The sequence below is a fragment of the Cavia porcellus genome, unplaced genomic scaffold (genome assembly GCF_034190915.1).
Source record: "Cavia porcellus strain 051 isolate PalLab524CR breed Dunkin Hartley unplaced genomic scaffold, mCavPor4.1 scaffold_21, whole genome shotgun sequence".
Lineage (NCBI taxonomy): Eukaryota > Metazoa > Chordata > Mammalia > Rodentia > Caviidae > Cavia > Cavia porcellus.
This window is the reverse complement of record NW_026947504.1, coordinates 44,817,647-44,840,444: the sequence shown is the minus strand read 5'-3', so window position 1 is coordinate 44,840,444 and position 22,798 is coordinate 44,817,647. Positions and strand designations below refer to the sequence as shown.

At 33.3% G+C, this 22,798-nt stretch overlaps 1 long non-coding RNA gene across 2 annotated transcripts in view; it reads left to right on the top strand.

Annotated features, from left to right (window-relative positions):
* Positions 1-136: 136 nt before the first annotated feature.
* The window catches only part of LOC106025169 (uncharacterized), a 48,521-nt gene continuing 25,859 nt past the window's right edge, over positions 137-22,798 (top strand). Inside the window, exons 1-3 of one of the 2 annotated variants that reach the window (XR_010041787.1) lie at positions 137-255; positions 2,374-2,521; positions 6,327-6,489. This is a non-coding gene — a long non-coding RNA (uncharacterized LOC106025169). The remainder of the gene's footprint in view (positions 256-2,373; positions 2,522-6,326; positions 6,490-22,798) is intronic. The other variant, XR_001198745.3, reaches the window with a different exon arrangement.

The window sequence follows — 22,798 nt, the reverse complement described above, 5'->3', positions numbered from 1 at the left end:
GTCTCTGAAAAGAAAGCATCTGTGATATGGAAAGGATGATTTTCTTACATCAGCTATGTGCGTTCTTACTTGTAGTAAGGCAGCACAAGTGTAGGACTCTATATATTAGGACCCTAGGTCCCACCAGCAAGTGAGGGCGGAAGTAAGGGTAGAGGATCCGAAGAAAAACTAGGAGACGGACTGTAGATGGGGCGGGGTGGAGTTGCGGGGAGCGCGGAATGTGGAACGTAGTTGGACGCGCTCACTGTTGCTAAGGTAACCGGTACACCAGACCACTACTCTGATGCTCAAAGATTCTAACTTCTTTTATCAATAGTTTTCTTCTTTCTTTCCAATAATCCAATCCTGTTCTACCTTTTATATCCATACTACTTTTCCATTTACTTAAATAATATTTAATTTTCACAAGAAAAAGTTACAAAAAATTAATATTTAGAAACTCATACTCAGGTACTTGAGAAAGACAAGATCCCAGCACTTGACAGAAGTGAAGTCTAGCTGGAAAGATTGAATAATAGATTTCAATAGTTTATGATGTGGTCTAATATGATTAAAGCCAGGGTGCGAGATTGTTAATCACTGGCCACATTTATTCAATTTAAAAACAAAGTTTGAACTCGTCCTGTGTGACACATCCTAAGCTAAACGCTGAATAATACAGGTACGTGCTGCTCTTTAGGATGGAGTTGGTGGTGCCTTCATAATAAGGAGGCTCGTCTCCATTATTACGAATCTAAAAAAATCTGTACATAAAGTGTACATTTCCTTCACAATGACGTAGTACTCTTTTTAAGTAATTCTGTAATGAATATATAAAAGAGGAAACAAGAAGGCATTACTAGTATTGGAAGGTTTAGAAAATGTGTCACATTCTTAAGAATTTAAAGAGACTGCTATGGAAGGAAATATAGTCCAGATGCTGAAGGCCAATTGCATCTTTGCTATAATTTTGTATCCTACTTATTTATGGTGAGATATCACAAAAGAAGCAGTACTTGTTCTGACTGTCGCAAAATAAGACTCCAATATTCTCAAGACAGTTACCTTCACTTGTAAAATTATAGGTGTTGCTAAATATAGAGATAGAGGCAGGTATTAATTGATTTGCAGATCGAAAGTTCTATCTGTAATTGCTAAAACTGTAGTGGACAGGACCAAGATGTGTGATGGTGTCCACACTGTGTGAGCTAGTCAAATAACAAGAAATCAATGTACATATACATAGTCTCTCTAAGAATATGTGTGTGTGCAAATATAAAATATCCTGTTATTCTGTTACTTAGTTTGCTTTCTGCTCATGGATACAATGTAACAAAATTCTAAAGATAAACACATAGTTTGATCAGAGAATTTCTGTTGTATGTATACAAAGTAGTGAAGAGAGTATTCAACTCCAAGCAGTTAGCCCCAATATTCAGATTCGGGTGCCACTTGATAAAATACTTTCGCATAACATTTCAAAATAACAGAAGAAAAACTATATTCTCAAAAATATGAAAACATGTGTATTTCTAAATGTTTCCAATTTTTTTCCTATTCCAACTCCCCAATTTTGTCTCCATATGTTTGTCTACTGGAAGTCGTAACATAATTTCTGAATCTTTCTGATTTTTTCCCAGAAGGGAAGTTATAAATGGATTCACTTATACTCAATATTTTAGTTTTTTTTTTTAAGTGTTTCTAAGCCTTTGCAATTGGGAACTTTTACAGCAAAAGGAGGACCTTCTAATTTGCTTAAAAGTTAAAAATGCTGAAGTACATTTAATGAGTATAAACAAAAGCCAACTCTAGAGCAAATTTAGGAGATAATTGACAAATGTAACATTTTAAGACAACTAACAGCATAAATGGTCTAATGTGGTTTGGAAGAGATGCAAATTAGAATCATGTAGAGGCGGAAATGACTATAGAATTAACAATGTGGCCATAGTAGATCTTATTAAATGTTAGTGAATTATGCCAATATTCTGTTACACAGTATGTAAATTTCTCATTATTAGAATGAAATAAGGAAATTAAATTCACTTGAACACTAAGGAGACATAAAGATCATCTCTCTGGTTATTTGTATATATAGTCTTAAGTAAATAAAAATGTACCAAATTTGTTTGCCAAAAACAAATAAAGTGATTTATCTTCTTTTCTACCTTATTCATACTGTATTTATGGGTATGATTAGGACTACTTAATAGTCTAATTATGTAATGCTTAAAAGTTTATACTAAGAAAAATCTTGGATCTATTCCAAACATTTTATGTTGCAGGAGACAAATTATACTAAATTTGTAATTTATAAATACTGGTAAATTTGTAATGAATTTATATTGATCAAATTTACATTTGAAAAATATATTTATTTTTAATTATTGACAGAAATGTTTTCTTGTTGACACAAATGAAGTCACCATTCTATAAACATGATTAGCAGAATGCTATCAAGTGAGAACCTCAAGAAACGTCATGCAAAGTCAATGAAAAAAGCATGGTGTGAGTGTATGGCAGTGCTGCGTTGATCCTGAAGGTAAGGACCAGGGAACGCTAGACCTGTGACTCCAGAAAGAATTGAAATACAGACCACATGTGAGCCTAGTAAGGCCAGTTAAAGCCCTTTCACAGGGCTGCGTCATTAAATATACTACAGGCACTAACTGTGTTTATATGCCTATCACAAATATTTCCTAAAATTTACTGAAAGGAGAAAATAAAGACACCCAGGAAGATCACTGTTTGCAGATGTAAAACTTGGTCACAAAATTTACAATATTTTAACCACAGGAATTGTTAAATCAACAAAAAGCATTTCAAGTTGCAAAAAAGCAGATATTTAACAATCGTATACTTAAAAGTTGTCTCTATTTCAAAAATTCTTTATTTAATGGGATTATCACTTGTTACAAAAATAGATCTGGCAGGTCTATCCCAAACATGAGTTGGCTTCTTCCACACATAGATTTGCTGATTTTTATCAGTAGGAGTATTACCAGGTCAACAGTATCAACATAATGAATATATTTTCAAGGAATAAAAATAGTACATAGAAGTAAAGTATTCTAAATTTAAGAGAGTGGCTGGAACTACACTGAATTTAAAATCTAATATTAAAAACTGAGTTTAGTCAACTTGCTTATGCTGTTCTCAAGCCATGGGTATTGTATTTTTTACATTTCAAATTGAAAGTCTGATATTTGTAGATTGTGCCAGATACAGTAACTTTTTATTATTTTATATTTTATAATTTTATTATTTTAATGCAACTATAGGAGCATTTTGTGTTATGTCAAAATGGAATTCAGAAATAATCTTTATGCTCAGTAAAGATAGTACCACTCTAGAAGATCTTAGAAATCTCTCAGGGCATTGTTGGTTGCTAGAATGATTGAGTATAAAAATGACACATAGAACCTAATTCAAAATTTTGAATGACCATAATTTTTTCATACTGGTAAGTGAAGAATAAATTGGTACAACTATTTTAAGAAAATGATTTGGCAGGATGTACTAAACTGAACAAACAAATTCACCTACACTCCCACATTTCTACTTTGTGGTTTACATCTAATAAAAATACATGTTCATCAAAAGACATGTATAAACATATTTTAGCATTATTCTATTGTAGTAAATTCCAAATGGGTCTCGCTCAGATGGTCATCTACAGTAGAGTAGACAAATTGTAAGATATTCATACTATGCAAAACTATCCAGCAAAGAGTAATTAAGACAGTATCACTCCATTCAAAAATAGGGCTGTATTTCATAAATACAATGTTTAGCAATAAGCTGGGTACTGAAGAGTACAACTTGAAGGAATCCATGTATATAAGGTTCAGTATCAGCAAAATAACTGATTTATTGTGTCATACAAAAAATAAAGTTTACTTTTACGGGAGCATAGTGACTGGGATGGGAACAAAAGGGGCTTCAGAGTATCAATAACAGCTTTTCTTGAAGGAGGTACAGATTATACTGCCATGTTTACTTTGTGAAAGTTTATCAGGCTACAATTTTATAATATGTACTTTTATTTATGTGTATTACATGGCAATGAAAAGATTGTCTTTTTAAAAAATCTCCCAAAGGAAAAGTGAAAAACAATCACAACAAAAATGAGTAGCAGCGCTCCTAGAATTTTAACGGGCAGAGTGCCAGGGAATGAGCAATGCAAGATGAAAGGGAAGAACAGCAAAACAGGTGCCAGTGCAACATTATTAGAGACCCTTTGCACAGGTGTAAGTTATTGAGGATCCCTGCCATGAGCTTAGGGTACCTGGTTATACCCATGTACCCTTAGGTTAGAGTACCCGGTTATACCCATGTACCCTTAGGTTAGGGTACAAAGAGAGAGGAGAGCAACAGACAAAGAAACGGTACATCAGGGGATTCTGGAATGACCAGCTGCTCCTGGGAAACAAAAGGCCCCACATCTCCAGCCAGCCACTTTATTAGCCAGTACAGGGAAGGAGCAGGGCACTTTTCCTGGAAAAGCATAGAGGCAGTAGTAGAATGGGCAAATTTAACATCATAAAGGAAACAAGCCAAGATCCATCTCCTGACCTAGGTGCTAATCTCATTCATCAAGAAGCAGGATTTCCACATTCTGAAACTGACCCACAAGGCAGGCAGGGTAAGGATAGCCTAGAACAGATACTATGTCAATTTATAAATCATGGGACCCAACTCAACATAGGTGTGAAAGGATTTATAATTTTTTCCTGATACTTTCCAAGACTTCCTTAGCCTTTTGATAAGTAAGGTCATCAACAGTTATGAGTCAAAACATTTGTATTTCTAAGTCAGCATAGCTGGGTCAGAATATCCATGTTGACATATCTTGGTACAGATATTAGCTAACTGAGTATGACTGCACAACTTCTCTGCATAGGCATGACAAAACATATTGAAATGGTATCACGTGACTATAATTTACTTTCAGTTTCTTATATTACAGATAGGACAAAGTATATATTTTTTAAAATTTTATTTATAGACTTTCAAAGATCAATATTTAAGATACAAATGAATCGTATTTCTAAATGCGGGATAATATATAAACTTTAGCCAAAGATCATTCTTACATCCAAAACAGTCCAAAAATTAATCCACTTGTGCATTGAGGACGCGCCTTGTTAAACTATCTGGAGAGGCAGATCTGATGGCAGTGAGGGTGAGTGTGGGATGGAGTTTTCATTTTTATTTCAAGTTCTTGTACCAGATCTTAATGCTTTACTCTCACATTAATCTATGGGATAATTATCCCATAATTTACCCATCTTATAGTAGAAATTAAATTCCAAAAGAAGTCAAATGTCATCTAAATTTATACAAGTCTTCACTGTCTTAAGAAAGTTTAATTTATCATAATGTCAAATAATTATCAAAGACACTTAAGAAATAAAATTAGAATGCCATAAAATAACAAAAATGACATTTAAGAATATATTTAAAAATCAGCAAAAAACAAAGATATGGATGAACCAACATGTTATTTAGGAAATTTTGTTTAAAAATAAAATATAGTAATAAAAGTCAAGAACAATGCCATAAATGATAAATAGTAGAAAATGTACTTCAAAATGGATCATGCTACTTTCAAATGACATAAAATACTATGTTACAAAGAAGGAAAGATCATTTCTATATTACCTGAGTTTTTTTGCACTTAAAATCTTTTACAAATCAAAGGAATTTTCCTGAGGGTAAAATGATTTTAGAGAAAAATTTGCCATAAGTTTCTATTTTACTGTTCTATTATACTGTACTTTGTAAATTGTATTTCTAGATTTATATTCAAATATTAAGAAACATTTTCTTTGTGATTTTCTTCAGTAGTATATTATAGATATTTACCTTGAGTTGCAGCCCTAAGCATTATGGTCATCAGAACAGATTTTTCACTTGATTAATAAGTTATTAGTTGCTAGGATATGGATTATGCTGCCAGATGCTTTCAAAATACTAAAACCACTTTGGTATCTACATTACTCACATCATAGATTCCTATGTTATGAATTCAGTCATACTCCTTCATTAACATTAAAATATTATTTTAATTTATGTCTATTATTCATGGATGTATGATTTTTTTCATTTTTAATTCCCAGTCACGCCTAATAAAAGTGACAAACATCTACTGATGATATTCTCTTATATTTGAACAGCATTCTACTCATTTTTGAACTCTGTCATTTTATTGCATTTTTTAAATTTCTACAATGAAACATATAAATCATTCAGGTTAGGTCTGATGTCTCTTGAAAATGATAAAACTAACAAAGAATTATACCTGTAGTTTGTGAGAGAATGTTTTTTTTTTCTTTTTGATACAGGGTCTCACTATGCAGTTCAGGCTGGTCATGAGCTCACTTTGTAGCCCAAGCTGGTCTAGAACTTACGGTGATCCTCCTGCTTCAGCCTCCCAAGTACTGGGATTACAAGAGTGTGCCATCACACCCAGCTAGTTTTTATTTTTTTTTACTTTATGGAAAAAAGGTAAAACAAAATTTCATAACAAAATAGTAGAACAATAACAATAGTAAATATAGTACATGTTGTTATTTTTAACGTTCATGGCACAAGGGAGGGGCATAAAATGGCTTCAGTCGATATTAGCACAAACCTTCCTTTTTAGTGAATTAGGGATACTAATAACATAAGTGGCTTGCCTTTTTTCCTGTTTCCTATTGTCCTTTCTCCTTTCACCCATCCTAGTTCCTTTTTCCTTTAGAACAATTTCTTCTCATTTCATAGTATCTATTGTACATTTTATTCTTTATTTACTCTTTCAGTTTCTTCATGCCAGAGAAACAACATGAATTTTGTACCTGTGAATCTGATTTATTTCACATGATTATAGTCTCAAGTTACATTCACTTACCTATAAAAAATCTCAAGTTTATCCTTCTTTAAAGCTGAGTAGTAATGCATTGTATAAAAATATCCCATTTATTTATCCATTTCTAGGGTGATGGGCATTTGGGTTATTTCCAAGATTTAGCTACTACTAACTTCTATTAACACAGCTGCACATATATTGCTATGGAATGATGTTTTCAATACATCTTCGAAAATACCCACAAGAGTAATTGGGTTGAATGGAACCTCTAATCCTAGCTTCTAAGGAATATCCATATGATTTCCACAGTGGTTTCACCAATCCACATTTCCAACAATAGTGGAAAACTATTTCTTTTTCCCTCTATTCTCTACAGCATTTGTTATTGGTTGGTTTCTTATGATAGCCATTCTTTCTGGAGAGAGGTATAATCTCAGATTGTTTTAATTTGCATCTCTTGAATGACCAATGATGTTAAACATTTTTCATATATTTATTTACCATTTCTATTTCTTCATCTGAGAAATATATATTCATCTCAGATGCCCATTTTTGAATTGGGTGTTTGAATTTTGGGGGTCTGATATTTTTCAACTCTTTATATATTGTAGATAGAAGCCCTTTATCTGAGAAACAGTTGTCTAAATTTTTTCCCACTCTTTGAGTTATATTTTCACTCTGTTGGTTCTTTTGAAGTGCAAAAGCTTTTTCATAAGATTAGATCCCAGTTGTTGATTCTTTGAAGTGTTTCCCACACAGTCTGGGTTTTGTTCATGAATTCTCTACCTATGCCTATGTCTTTAAGATTTTGCCTACTTTCTCTACTAGTAGATTTAGCACTTCTATTTTAATATTTAGATATTTGATCTGTTTTGAGTTCAGTTCAGTTTATAGTGACAGACACGGACCTAGTTTCATTCTTCAGCATGTAAAGAGTCATTTCTTCCTGCACCATTTACTAAAGAGGCTGTCTTTCTGCCAGTGAACATGCTTGGCCCCTTTGTCAAAGACAATGTGACTGAGAGTGTGGTGTTTTTTGCATTTTCTAATTGGTTCTAAGGTCCTCAAGTCTGTATTTTTGCCAGTTCTATGTTGATTTTATCACAGTAGCTTTCTTATATAATTCAAACTCAGAGGTAGTGATACCTCCTGTCTTGCCTTTTTGGCTGAGGATTGCCTTTGCTATTCTAGGTCTGTCCTGGCTCCAAATGAATTTTAGGAACATTTTCTCCTGTTCTGTGAGGTATTCTAATGATATTTTGATCATGATTGCCTTAAATTTGTATAAAAATGCTGGGAATTTGTCCATTTTCACTATGTTGGCTCTTCCTATCCATGAATAAGGTATATCTTTCCATCTTCAAATACTTTCTTCAATCTCCTTTTTTCAGACTACTGAAATTTTCAACATATAGATCTTTTACTTCATTTGTTAGATTGGTTCCTAAGTACTGCATTTCTTTGGATGCTACTGTGAAGAGTGTGGTTTTCCTAATCTCTCAACAAGTTTGCTGTCTTTGTACAGGAATGCTAATGATTTTTGAGTGTTGACTTTGTTATCAAATCTAGAAGCTTTTTGGTGAAAACTTGGGGTTCTTCTATGTAGAGTATATGTCACCTGAAAGTAATGATAATTTAATTTTTTTTCTTTTCTATCCTTGTTTCTTTTATTTCTCTCTCTTGTCTAATCACTCTGGCTAGTCTTTGCAGAGCTACATTGAATAGGAGTGGTGAGAGTGAATATACTGTCATTTTTTGATTTTAGAGTGAAGCTTTCAGTTTTGACCATTTAGTATGAATTTGACTATGATCGATGGTTTTTATCAAATGGAGACAAAGACCATCTATTTCAATTTTCTATAGTACTTTTATCATGAATGTGTTTGGACTTTAATGCTTTTTCTGCGTTTATTAAGATGATCTTGTGATTTTTGTCTTTGGCTCTGTTGATGCAGTGTGTTAAATTTATTGATTTGCCTAATGTTGAATCATCCCTGCATTCCTGGGATGAATCCCATTTGGTCATGGTGTATAATTTTTATGATTTGCTATGTTCTGTTTGCCAATATCTTACTGAGAATTTTTGCATTTATGTTCATTGCGGAGATTGGTCAGTAGTTCTGTTTTTTTTGTTGGGTCTTCCTTTGGTTTTGGTATCAATGTAATATTTGCCTCCAGTAATGAGTTAGGGAGAACGGCTTCCCTTAGAAGAATACTTTAAAAACCACATTATTGATATATGTGTACAAAACTTATCTAACTTAATCCGGTAGAAGCTTATATCATTATTTATTTTTAGATATAAATAATTTAGTCAGTGTAATCATTTGATCAGCTTAATATTCTCTGTAAAGTAAGAATCTTGAAGATATAATAACTAGGTTACTATGGCTGAATGAGTGAATTTCCATTGTTTTTAGTAAAACAATAGTGTAATTGATCAGTCAAATTTCCCAAATGGGTTTCTGAGTTAAAATTGTATAAAACTTATATTTGTAACATAAGTTTTCTAAATTTCCGACTGAAACTCACCAATGAAAGCATTAATCAAAATTGTGAGCAATGAATAAGAAGCAGTGTTCCTAGACATGGGTTTTGAGGCAGAAGGTTAGGCACAAGTTGACTGGGCAAGTGAGTATGATTTGTCAATCACTGAGGTATAGAACTCAAGTGCAAAAACACCAGTTACAAATCCTGCACCTGGGATCAACTAGAAAGTACTATCTTCAATTCTGCGGGTATGAGATTAAACGGGTTTTAATGGCCTAGATCTGACTCAGTGTAAGGAGGAGGGAATACAAAAGTTATCAACCTAACCCCATGACTAGTGTTACTCTTTCTCTGTGACCCACTCTCTGCAGAGTGCATTTCCCTTTCTAATTTTAGAATTAGCGTGTACTCACCCTGTGGAGCATGCTTCTTTTCTTACATTTACTAAGTGTAAAACCTTGCTACCTGTAGATATTTTGTCCCATGTTTTGTTTAGGACACCAATAATGTGGAAAGTATCTTTGAAAAGAGCCCACAAAGTCACACAAACCTGGTAATAATTTGTCAACACTGCTTTTTAAAAAAAGCATTCTTTATGTGGAGCTAGTGAGATTGTAATATAATTTATTGACTGTGCACTGTACATGTTAAAATTATAACATACGTACTAGTACAGGTTGGCAGAGGTTGTGCTCACACTTCCTCTGTCTCTTATTTGGTTAAGTATTAACTAGGTCACTTGTCGCGTTAATTGCTCAAAGCCTACACCAATAAGAAAAATACAATCAGCATTTGCTGGGGCAGTATTTTACTTCTGATAACACAGAACCTCTCCCAGTGCCAACTACTGAGAAAAACCTAATGTCTTTATGTATCCTTCCCCTTTGATTTAAATTGTATTGGTATCTGACTTTCTCTTACCTCTCTAAAATCATCCACTTGACCCTCATGCAGGTCTAGGTGTCCATAAAAAGAAAAAGATTGGTTCTCTTCAGAAAACTTGTTTCTAATTCTATAATTTGAATCATACCTAAAGCAAAGGTTCATGGGGTTCTAACTTCTTAGTAATTTGGAAAGTTACTTCCATTCTCTACTTGTTCTGTTGTCCTTTGCTTTATAATGTTATATATATATATTTCTTCATTCACTCTAATGCTACAAGATATTTTTATTGTTTCAGTTTTAAATCATAAGTTATCTTTTAAAGAACTTCACAAAATAAACCTAGCTCCTATCATTGAACTAAGGTAAACTATTATAAATAGTATAAACTACTATGGTAGTGTAAACAGACTAGCATATATATTAAAATAGTTTTGAAACAATGTAATAGCTAATTTGGGAAAGTATTTTTATTTTTCCCTACCTCCTATTTATTTTCTATTTTGCTCATTATATTTACCCGCAGAGTCACCATACCTGACACTTTTCACTCATGTGAATCCAGATTTCATTCTGACCTTTCATATTAATAATCTCCTTTAAATATTTCTTGAATCTATGATTGTTGGCCACAAAACAACTCGGCTTTTTAAATAGCCTTTACTTCACCCTTTCTCAAAGATGTTTATTTCTAGGTATGAAGTTCTAATTTTTTTCTTTTAGAACTACTTGACAAGAAGGCTACTAATAGGCAATGGACATAGTTTAGAGGCACAGTGCCTGTCTGACAAGTATGAGGTTATTAGCTTGATCCTCATTACACAAAACAAAACAAAAAAACCACCACAACAATACAATTTTTATGGATGTTGTTAACATGTTATTTCAATATGAATGACCTAATATTTGAAAATAGCACATTTAAAGATATGTATTACAAACTCTAGAGAAGTTCTTGAAACAAAAAGAATTTTAGCTAATAAGACAATAATGGAGTTAAAAGTAATCGTAAAAATTAAATCAGTCCCACGGCAGAAAAAGAGGAAAAAAAAACAGTGACAAATGGAAAACCAAAAATAACATGGCAGATTTAAGGATCAACCATATTGATACCTATAATGAATATAAATATTCTGAAAACATCACTAACATTTCAGAGATCAAGATAAGCCTTCACTGAAAGTGCAATGGTAAAATTTTAGATAATTATGTGTGGAAATGAGCTTAAGAGAATTTATGTCTACTTATGAAATGCTGATATAGAATTTAAGTGTAAGACTGGCAATCATATGCCATTTAGCTCATACATAAGTTTAAACTTTAATTTGGGAGAAATTTATACAAACATTGGAGAACGAGAAATCTAAAAATGTAAAAGGAATGAGGTTATATTGTTCTGCTATGATTTTCAACAACATAGTTTTTTAAAGTTGGGATGATGATCATCTTGATAACTTTAAACTTTGCCAGTAGCTAAGGAGGAGAAAAATATAACTCACCTATTCCATAATTATGACACTTTCCAGATATGTCAGATTCCAAAGACCAAGGTCTGCTGAAATTACCTCTTCTTAGACTAGTGAGAATTTCTGGATCAGTGTGTGATAGAGTCAAAGAGTTTCCCAGAAACATTTTTTCATGTATTGTCTTTGGTAGCAAAACAAACAGATTTAAACACTTAGTGAAACACTGTAATGTAGATAGAATACATATAACACAAAATGAAATTTAATTGAGCTTATCTTCTATGAGGTATGAGACAACAGTCTAGCACCCTGAGATTAAGAATACAAGATAAAATTATTAAAATTCTTTGGCTACAAAGACTTTACTTACTTAGCCCCAGACATTTCTTACATTTCAGTTTTTTTTTCTGAACATCATAAAATTTAACTTATAAATAGTTCTGAAAATTTCCAATATGGCTGTAATTAAAATTACAGATTTTCATATCTAAAAATGTTTGTTTCATATACATTTTAGAGTCCTAGTGTGACTCTCAATTTTCAGAGAGTTAAAATTACAATTCATGAGTTGTCTGTAGCTTTCAACAGGTTATTTTGCTTTAAGAACCATATATTTATCTCCTTCATAGTTTTATTATATTTAATGTTCTCTAGCATTTGCCATTCAACTTCTTACCATCATAGAAATCAGCAATTTCTTTAGAGGCAAGAATACTTGCTATTTTTAAAATGGTTTAAATAACTGACTTGTAAATTTTGTAAGTAGGACAATGTTAACTCTGATTTTAATAAAATATAAACCTATTTTTTCATCCTTATGATAATTAAAGCAAGATAATAGTGAATTCATCAACACAAGGTTCAGGATTAAAATCAATCTCTATGAAAATTCATGCATTCTACTCCAAGCGAACAATGTTTTTCAGCCACAAATGACATTCTTACAAACTTATTTCCTGTAACAAATACTTTTAGGTATGGGTTTAAGCAGTAATTCTTAGAATTTTTTTTTTTTTTTTTTGTACCAGTGATCGAACACATGGATTCACGCTTGCCAAGCAGGTGCTTAGGCCACTGAGCTAAACCCCCAGTCCTCTTGGAATTTTTATTACAAGATATTTCATAGGAAATAGTTTGTTTTCTCACAGAGCAAACTTAGGTACATAAAGTTCAAGTAGATAGATAGAAACAGATATAGTAATTATAGATGATAGAAGGTAAATGTATTTATTTTGCTTTGTTGAGAGAAAAATTTAAATATTTTGTATATCACAGTCTTGAGTAAAAATAAAAAATAATGAGTTTTGATAGCTTATTATTCATTTTTATAGTTAAGGCCTTGGAAAAGTAAATTAAATATATCCTCTTCAATATTTCTGCAAAATTTCCTTTCTGTGGAATTTTTTTCATTCAGTGTAAAATGATGACAGGTGGAAGATAAATTTATATTATTAAAATGCTTTAACTATCTAGACTATAGACATTTGACATGTAACATTTCTATCTCTAAACTTAAGCAAACTTGAATTAAATATAGTAAGATAAATGCTCCCAGTTTATAAAATTTAAGACAGCTTATTTTCACTAATATTATAAATGTAAGGAATAGGCCAAGATAAAGACCTGCTGAGACCACTAGGCCTGTGTTAAGGCAACATGGTGTGAAATGTATTGTGCCTGGCTGCAGGCAGACAGAGGGCAGAAAGGCCATTGTAGAGACCAAAGATTAAAAGGCTTTTTATAGGGTTTGAAAGAAGACAGTGGACATTGGGTAGGAAGATGTTAGTAAACATCAGTGGTCATAGTTCTCTGGATGTCTCATGCCTCCATGGGCAAAGTTCTTGAGGCATCCAATGTAAATATTTGGATGTCTTCAGATGTCTGGGTGTTTGGCAGATTTCCTGCTCCATCTTATCTCTTTTATGACATTCTGTGTTTGTGGAGACTGGTAATGAGTTAAAACAGTGGTGATTATTCAAGCGTTGCAAGTTAAACGTGTGATTATTCAAGACTGACCCGATTAAAACAATGCCAAGATTGCATCTCACTCTAGAAATTATGTCTATCATCAAGAAATCAACCAATAACAAATACTGGAATGACTGACAGGACAAACGAATCCTTTTCCACTGTTGATTGAAGTGTAGACTGGTATAGTCAACTGTTAGAAATCAGTGTAGAGATTTCTTAAATTTAGGATTAGGGGTCCAATTTGCACCAATAAATATTCTGTGTATCTTCCCAGAGGAATTAAAAACTTCACACTACAGTGATATATGTACACCCACATGTGTAGAAACACAGTGTGTATAGCTTAAACTCAGAAAAAAACCAAATGTCCATCAGCCAAGAAATAGACAAAAAAGTGTGTTTTTTTTAATACAGTGGAGAATTACTTAGAATCTTGAAACGTTTCTATGTAAATGGGTGCATCTTAAGACCATACACTTAAGTGAAATAAATTGGACATACATATTTAAATATCATTCTTAGTGTGAGAAATCAAAAGAGTAAATAACAACCAAAATGTACAATGGATACTGTGAAATAGGTAGAAATTGTTCAAAAAGAAAGAGTAACTAGGGAGGGCTAAGAAGGAAAGAAGGAAGAGAAAAAGCAAACAATGGTGAAAAAAGGACAAAATGGAAATAAAATTTGGTAAATGAGAATAAGGATTGAAGGAAGGGGAAGGGATCAGAAAAGAGAAATCAAGATACAACATACACAGTCATAAACTTCCTATAATAGGATTATTTTATATATATATATAAACATATATATATATACATATCTAAACATATATATATATATATATATATATATACCAATAAACTTAATAAAAAATAAATAAATCTCTTGTAGAAACAAAGAATCTGTAAGGGGATGGGGCTTTCTTTGTTGGTAGGTCTTTAATTAGATCTTATACTTCATTGACAGATATTGATTTATTTAGAATTTTTATATCTTCTTGATTCAGCTTTGACAATTACATTGTGTCTAGGAAGCTGCCAAATCCTGCTTCATTTTCCATCTTATTAGAATATAGATTCTTCAGTAGGTATAGATGATCTGGATATCTATAATATCTGCTATGACTTCTCCCTTTTCATTCCAATTGCATGGATTTGAATCTTTTTTTGATAAGGATGGCTAAGGGCTTGTTAATTTTACTTAATCTTAAAAAGACTAACTCCTTGACTCTTTGTGTTGTTTTATTAGTCTTCATTGCATTAATTTATCTCCTACCTCTATAATTTAGTCCCTTGTATGAGCTTTGGGATTGACTAGTTCTTTTGTTTCTAGAAGTTTGAGATTCAGCATTAGGTCTTTTATTTGAGTTCCTTCTTTGTTCCTGATATAGGTATTTACCTCTAAAAATACCCTTTTTAGGACTATTTCCATCGTGTCCCATAAGTTCCAGGATGTTGTATTCACATTATTGTTTAACTGTAAAAGTTGTTTCATTTTTTTCTTTAATTTCATTTGTGATCCATTAGTTGTTCAGGAGGGTGTTAATTTGATTTATTTGAGTTTATGAAGTTCTTGTGGTTTCTGTTGCCATTGATTTCCAATTTCTTTTCATGATGGTCAGACAATATGTGTAGGATAATTTCAGTTCTTTTCATTTACTTAAATATGTTCTATGAGCTTGTATGTGGTTTATTTTAGAGAACATCTCATGTGTACCTGAAAAGAATGTGTCTGCTAATGTGGTATGGAACACTTCTAAGCCCATTTGGTCAAAAATTTTCTTCAGTTCCAATATTTGATTGTTTATTTTTTTTTTATCTAATTGATCTGTTTTTGACAGTAAATTGTGTAGGTCCCCCATTACAATTATTTTAGTGCTTATGTGATTTTTCATGTTCAATAATATTTGTTTTATGTAGCTGTGCACAATGATATTTGGAGCATATATATTTATGGTTATTATCTCCTCTTCTTGGATTGTTCCTTTTCAAGGTTGTGGTGACCTTCTTTGTCTTTGTTAATCAGACTTGAAATTCACTTTGTCTGCAAATAGCAACCTGTACTTTCTTCTAGGTGTCTACTGCACCAAATATTGTTTACATCCTTTGACTTTCAGTGTATGAATTTGTTTTAGTTAAATGTGTTCTTTTTGTGGCATGTTTTTGGATCTTGCTCCTTGATCTATTCTGCCAGTGTGTTTCTTTAGATTGACAAGTTGAGATCTTTAACACTGCTGATTATAACTGATATGTATTGACTTATCTTTATCATGTTATTTTCCCACAATTGGTTCCATTTTTCCCCCTCTTTTTGTTTTTCCTCATGGGTTTATTCTGTTGCAGTTGGTAGAGCTGTAATCCTTTTAACTTCCTCTGAAATGTCCTTGAGAATGTATTGTAGTGCTGTGTTGGAGTTCATGAACTTCCTCAGGTGTTTTTTGTCATGGAACTACCTTGTTTCTTTTCTCCATTAATTTTGAAAGATAGTTTTGGGGATCTAATTTGATCTAATTTGGATATTATTTTCTTTTAGGGCTTGAAATACTTTGGTCCAAGGTCTCCTTGATTAGAATATTTGTGTTGAGGAGTCTTTTGTGATTCAAGATTGGTTTTTATTTAGAGGCGATTTATTTCTTTTCTGTAAAAGCTTTTACTATGCTGTTGTATTGAATTTGTGGAATCTTGACTGTTAATATGCTTTGTATTTTTTTTAATCCTGGTCAGTTGGAGTTCTGTGTACCTTACTCATCTCTATGTCAAATTGTTTTTTCTTGCCAGAAAGTCTTCTGCACTGACATCTGTGGACAGAATTTTCATGTCATTTGTGCTATCTCCTGCCTTTTCACTGTCTCCAATCCATTTTATACTATTCTTGTTTGCAACATCTGGCACCTGCTGGTTTGATTTTTCATGTTCCCTTGCTATTTTTAAGAAATCTTTCTTTTTACCACTGCTATTCAAAATCTTGTCTTCTAAGTAGCCTCATTGGTGGAGGAATGTAGAAAGCTGGATATCTGGACAAACAAGACGCAATCTCAGAAAAGATTTGGGAAAGAAGGCTCTGAAATTTTATTTTGAACAGATCCTTGGGCTCAGAAGACATCAAGCTAAATGTTGAAGTATCTCATCTAAGAGCTAATCTGCCAATACTGGCAAAATTGTTGCATTTGCTTATTCTTGCTCTAATTTTTTTCCTGGGAAGATGGATTGAGGTGTAATTTTTTCTTTAGCTCTTTTGCAATCCAAGGTAATCTCTATTAAAACACTCACTGATCACAAGCTACAGGCATAGAAATTTGAACAGTCACATATATAAAGAAATGGTCTTTCAAGGACTAGTTTTGAAAAGTTTTTAACTACTATAGCATTAGATAGTAACAAAAACAAATTTAAAAAACTGTCAAATCCAGAGGAGGCAGAGAATTTGATTATCAGGTTTATTACATTGTGACAGTCAAGTTCCTAGATTGCAAAAGCAATAATAACTGTAAATGTATGGTGTAAAAAATCCCAGGAAACTATGACTGACTCTTTCAAAGAACAAAATAAATCAACATGAGCTATGCATTAAGGAAGCTTGCATAATGTAATTACTAGACAAGGACATTAAAGTGCCTCTTATAATTCTAGAAAAAAGAAGGTGGGAGTTATCAGCACTTGACTTTCCTTGCTATTATTAATATTATTGTTATTATTAGTTGATTTTGTAAGACTGGGTTTCTTTGCAGTTCAGAATGGTCTTGAACTCATTATGTAATGTAGGGTGGCCTTGATCTTGTGATGATCTCCCTTTCTCAGTGTTCCAGCTGTTGGGATTTTAGGTATATGTTATCACAAACAGGTTAGACCTGCTTTATAAAGAATTCTAGATGTTGTCCAAGTTGAAACAACCAAACATGAGTACTATAAATCTATGTGAAGGAGTAAAAAATCATCAAAGTATGTTAGGTACTTAACATGGTCTGCTAAAATGTGTACCCATTGATCTGTATAACCACTATGTGTCAACTGAAAAAGTGATGCTGGGGAAAGGATGAAAAAAAGCATGGGAGAGTATAAAGCTCATTGTAAAATATGACACATGATACCAATAAATCCTGAGGTGTTTTAATGTTGAGAGTGTGCTGTGACCTTGAAATGAGAATGTGCAAGTTTTTCAGGTATTAACACCAGGAGACTCTGTGACTGCACCCAGAAGACTGTCATCTCACCTTATAGCCAAGACACTTTGATTTTGTTTTACTTTTTCTGTAAAATCTTTTACTATAGATCTCTTCCTATAGATAACTTTCTTGTGCAGCAAGAAAAAATACAAAATATGCCAACAGCAATCCCAAGCTTGTAAATTATTTTGAGATTGTTTTTGGCAGGATGCCTCCAAAATCCTGGGCTCCAGTTACTCTCCTGTGGCAGTCTCCTAGGTAGTTGGGAATACAGGTGTATGACATCTATCATGGTCTAACTGTCTTAAGCATGCTACAAAGGGTAAGAGAAAACAGACAAAGAGCTACTAGAAGTTGAAAAAATGACACAGACAAGAGCATACTAACTACAGGCAAAAATGATGACAAGAAGCAAAACAAATTCTGAGACTCAAAAGTACAATAAGTGAAATAAAAGGAGATAAAAGGAGATAAAAGAATCAGTGAGCTAGAAAATAGAACAATGGAAAACATCAATTCTGAAAAGTTGAAGGAAGAGAAGGAAGGAAGGAGAAACATTAACTGAGCCTAAGGGGCCCGTAAGACATGAGCAAGTCGACCAGTGAATACATTACAGCAGTCAAAAAGGAGGCAAGAGGGAAAGGGGCAGTAATGTTTTGAAGAAATAATTGTAGAGGAAATATTCTCCAAACTGATGATACATGTAAATTTACTAATGCAAATAACTCAAGAATTCTTTGTGATCTTTTTTCTCAGACTCCCAAAATGCTGGTATTCTAAGAATATGCCACCATATGAAATTAATCTTATACTTTTAAAAACAAATAATGTATTGGATGCTGTGGTGCCACCTATAATCTCATCCATGAGAATGTCTAAGGCAGGAAATTCATAAATTCAACACAAGCCTGTATAATTTAGCAATACTATGTCTCAAAAATATTTTTAACATTTTTAAATTAAAAAAAAAAATATATATATATATAAAAGAGGGGGAAGATTAAGATGAAAGAGGACATAACAACACAGGTCAGAACAGAACAATTTAAGCAACATAGTGTTTTACCACAAGATAACCCGACATAACAGGAGTTACCATAGTGTCTCTTTCCTTGAAATATTGGAGTATGCCTTCGTATACTATCAAACATAACAAGACAGTGCAAAACCATTCAAGAAGGTAAAAGTATTACAGGGTATTTGGAACCAACTAACAGAAACCGAACAATGGTTTTATATTATATCCTTGACTATAAAAAATTTTGTTTATACTATCACATATAAAAAAATCCAATAAGATACAACATGATAAAACTGATGGAGACAGAACAAAAGCTTGATGGGGCTTCAAAACAAGCTGATATTAAGTCAGCACTAGCTATTATAGTGTCTTGTTTTCTTCAGAATAACTGTTCATAGCATCATAGACAGTAAAATCAAATACCCCAGAATAAAACCATTCCAATTAATGAATGAAAACATTAAAAGGCTTCAAAACAATATAATGGGGAATCATGATTACCACATACTTTTATGTATTCTTACCATTTCTTACACTAGGGAAACTATGCAGTATTTTAATATGTGAGTTTGATTTATTTCACTTATGAGTATGGTCTCAAGCTGCACCCACTTATTTATAAATATTTCAATGTGATCGTTCTCTATATCTGAGTAATACTCCATTGTATAAAAATACCACATCTTTTTTATCCATTCCTCAGTTGATGGACACTTAGGTTGTTTCCAAGATCTGGCGATTACAAATTGTGCTGCTATATGTGCACATATATTACTGTGGTATGATGCTTTCAGTTCTGTTGGGAATATGCCTAGATGTGGAATAGCTGGAACAAATGGGACTTCTAATCCCAGCTTTTTGAGAAATCTCCAGACTGACCTCCACAATGGTGGCACCAGTCTACTCTCCCACCAACAGTGCAGGAGAGTTCCTTTTTCCTCACAGCCTCTCCAGCATTTGTTGTTGTTGATTTTCTTGATCCTAGCCATTCTTTCAGGAGTGAGATGGAATCTCAGTGTGGTTTTAATTTGCATTTCTCTAATGACTAAGATGATGAACATTTTTTCATGTATTTATTTGCCATTTGTATTTCTTCATCTGAGAAGTGTGTATTCATCTCAGAAGCCCATTTTTGGATTGGCTCTTTGAAGTTTTGGGGTCTGATTTTTTTAATTCTTTATATGTTTTAGACAAAAGTCCTTTGTCTGAGGGACAGTTCACTAAGATTTTTTTTCCCAGTTTGAGGGTTTTCTTTTCACTATGCTGGAGATTTCTTTTGACATGCAGAAACTTTTTAGTAATATGTCTCGAAATTTTAAAAAAGACTGGAGACATAGCTCATTGCTTAAGTGCTTCCCTAGCATGTACAACATCAGGGGTTCAATCCCCAGTATCATAATTTAAAACAACAACAGTAGAGAGAGCAATCAGAATATCAGTAAGGAAACAGAAAACCAATTGAAACCCATTGTTGACAAAAGGAAAGAAATAAATAATGGAGCAAAGATAAAGAAACAATAATACAAAAAATAAAAATTTGATTCTTTGACAAAACCAAGTAAATAGACAAAACCTTAACTAAAGAAAAAGAAAACAAAGAGAAAGAATGAATTAATGAACAAAAGAAAGAAGAAAAAAAGAAAGAAAGAAAGGATTCAATTACTAAAGCCAGAAATACAAAGTGTAGCTCAGAGTTAGAACACTTGTCTACCAAGTATAAAGCCATGGGTTTATACTCCGTCTTGCATAAATGCATAAATACACAAATAGTACTACCAATTTTAAGAAATAAAAAGGACTATAGTAGACCATCATAAGAGTAGTGACATTTGTGTCTGCCAGTAGAGAACCAAGAAGTCAAGCTGCACCCTCCAATGAGCCAGTGACAATCATGCAGGCTGGAAGAGAACCAAAGAACCAAGCCATGTCCTCCATGAGCCAGAAACAGTCTTGCAGACTGGGAAAGAACCAAGAAGCCAAGCCACACCTTCCTGTGAGCCAGCCAGTGCACTGGTCGGGAGAGAAGAGTGGTTCCGCCCACCACAGTAAACAACCAGCTGATTCAGAGGAACACAGACTGAGATGGTAGCAACTGAAGTAAAGAAACAATTTAATGCTTGTATTGTTTGACTGACATTGCAGGCCTAAAGCTGGTAGTCTGAATATCTATCAAAAGAATAACAATATGCCATATAGTAACTACTACTTAGGGATTTTCTACTGTCTTGTTTTTGTAATCCAATATTGTTCTGATTGTTTTGTTATGTTCTGTTTTATTCCCTTTAAAATAAAAAAGACTACAATGAATAATTGTATTTCAACAAACTAGATAACTTAGATGAAGTGAAAAAATTCCTAGAAATATGTAAACTACAAACACTGTCTCATGAAAAATTAGAAGGTCTTAATTAAACATAAACAGTAAGGAAATTTGATCAGTAATCAGAAAACTTCTAACAAAGAAAAACTAGACAAGATGTCCTCACAGCTGAATTCTACCAAAACATTAAAGAGCTAACATTATTTCTTCTCAAACGCTTCCAGAAAAATGAAGGAAGGAACGGTTTGTATCTCACTCTACAAGGCAGCATTAACTTGATAAGAGGCATATGAAGACATTACAAAAAGTGTTACACCAATTTCCCTAATCAATATTGATGCAGAAACCCTTAACAACTCAAACTAGGTGTGGTAGTTCAAGCCTGTACTGCAATCTTGGAGAGGCTAATAAAGAGGATTGTTGTAAGTTTGAGAACAATCTTGGCTGTATAGTGAGTTCAATACCAGCTTGAAACTATATAGCAAGACTGGCTCAAAAATAAAAATTATAATCCATGTGCAACATACTAATAAACTAGACTCAGCATATTAAAAGATATTGCGATTTTCTACCCTTTAGAGAGCAGCTACAGAAATTTGTCCTTCCCTGATAGCGTCCCAGGGAGGCAGTCAGGAATGTTTACAATGTGACTTTCACAGGATACTTCTTTATTTTGTAGATGGTGTACTGAGTAGATGTCCAGCCATGACTAGGTTTCCTCTCACTAGTGGAAAGTCTGTGACTCTTGTCTGACTGTGTCCATTGTACTCCTACCAAGGTAGCCATTCTGTAAGACAGTCCCAACCCAGGAAACTGACTGCGTCAGTGTTTATCAGTCATCTAAGACACAAAGAACACAACAAAATGCATGAAATAACAGAAAACTTTTATTATTACCAGAGAAAGGGGAGGGACAGGAAATGGAGGGAGAACCCCTGGGGCTATGCCTTCAAGTTGTTTAAAGAAAATGTGTGTGAAGTGGGGAGCTTTATTTATATGACTTCGGTGTTGACCATTAGGTTTTATTGTGTTGAGCAGCTACGTGGTTTGGGTCTGGAGCTAGTGAGATGAAGAACAAGTTAACCTTATTGTAAACCACCTGTCATGGCTTGTGTCTAGATGCCTCCCCAAAGCCTTACGTGGTAATAGATGGGACTTTGTGGTGTGATGCTACACTTAAGGGTGAGCCAACCTGGGTGTAAGTGCTACCCACACTATAGGCAGGTAGCCTGCATAGAACATAAGGACGAAAACAGGGCTCTCACTTCCTGCTTTGCTGCTTGCTGCTCTCTGCCCACCATGAACTCTTTTTTCTCTGCCAAGCCACTGTGCCTTAGAGCCAGCCAATGATGGACTGAAACCTCTACAAACTGTAAACAAAATTAAGCCTATCTCCTTTCACTTTGGGTGTTGGGTATCCTGTCTCACCAGTGAGAAAAGTAACCAAGACACTACCACATAAGGAAAGAAAGTATTAACTAGGCTATAGTGGATGTGAAATAAAAGTTTGAAACAACTTATATTGGTGGGCACATCTCAGGTAGCAAGACAACAACTATATTAAATTCATGTCAAAAGAATTATCTATCATGCCATAGTATTACTCTGTAATGCAAAATTAATTCAATATATAAAACTACACACTATACACAAT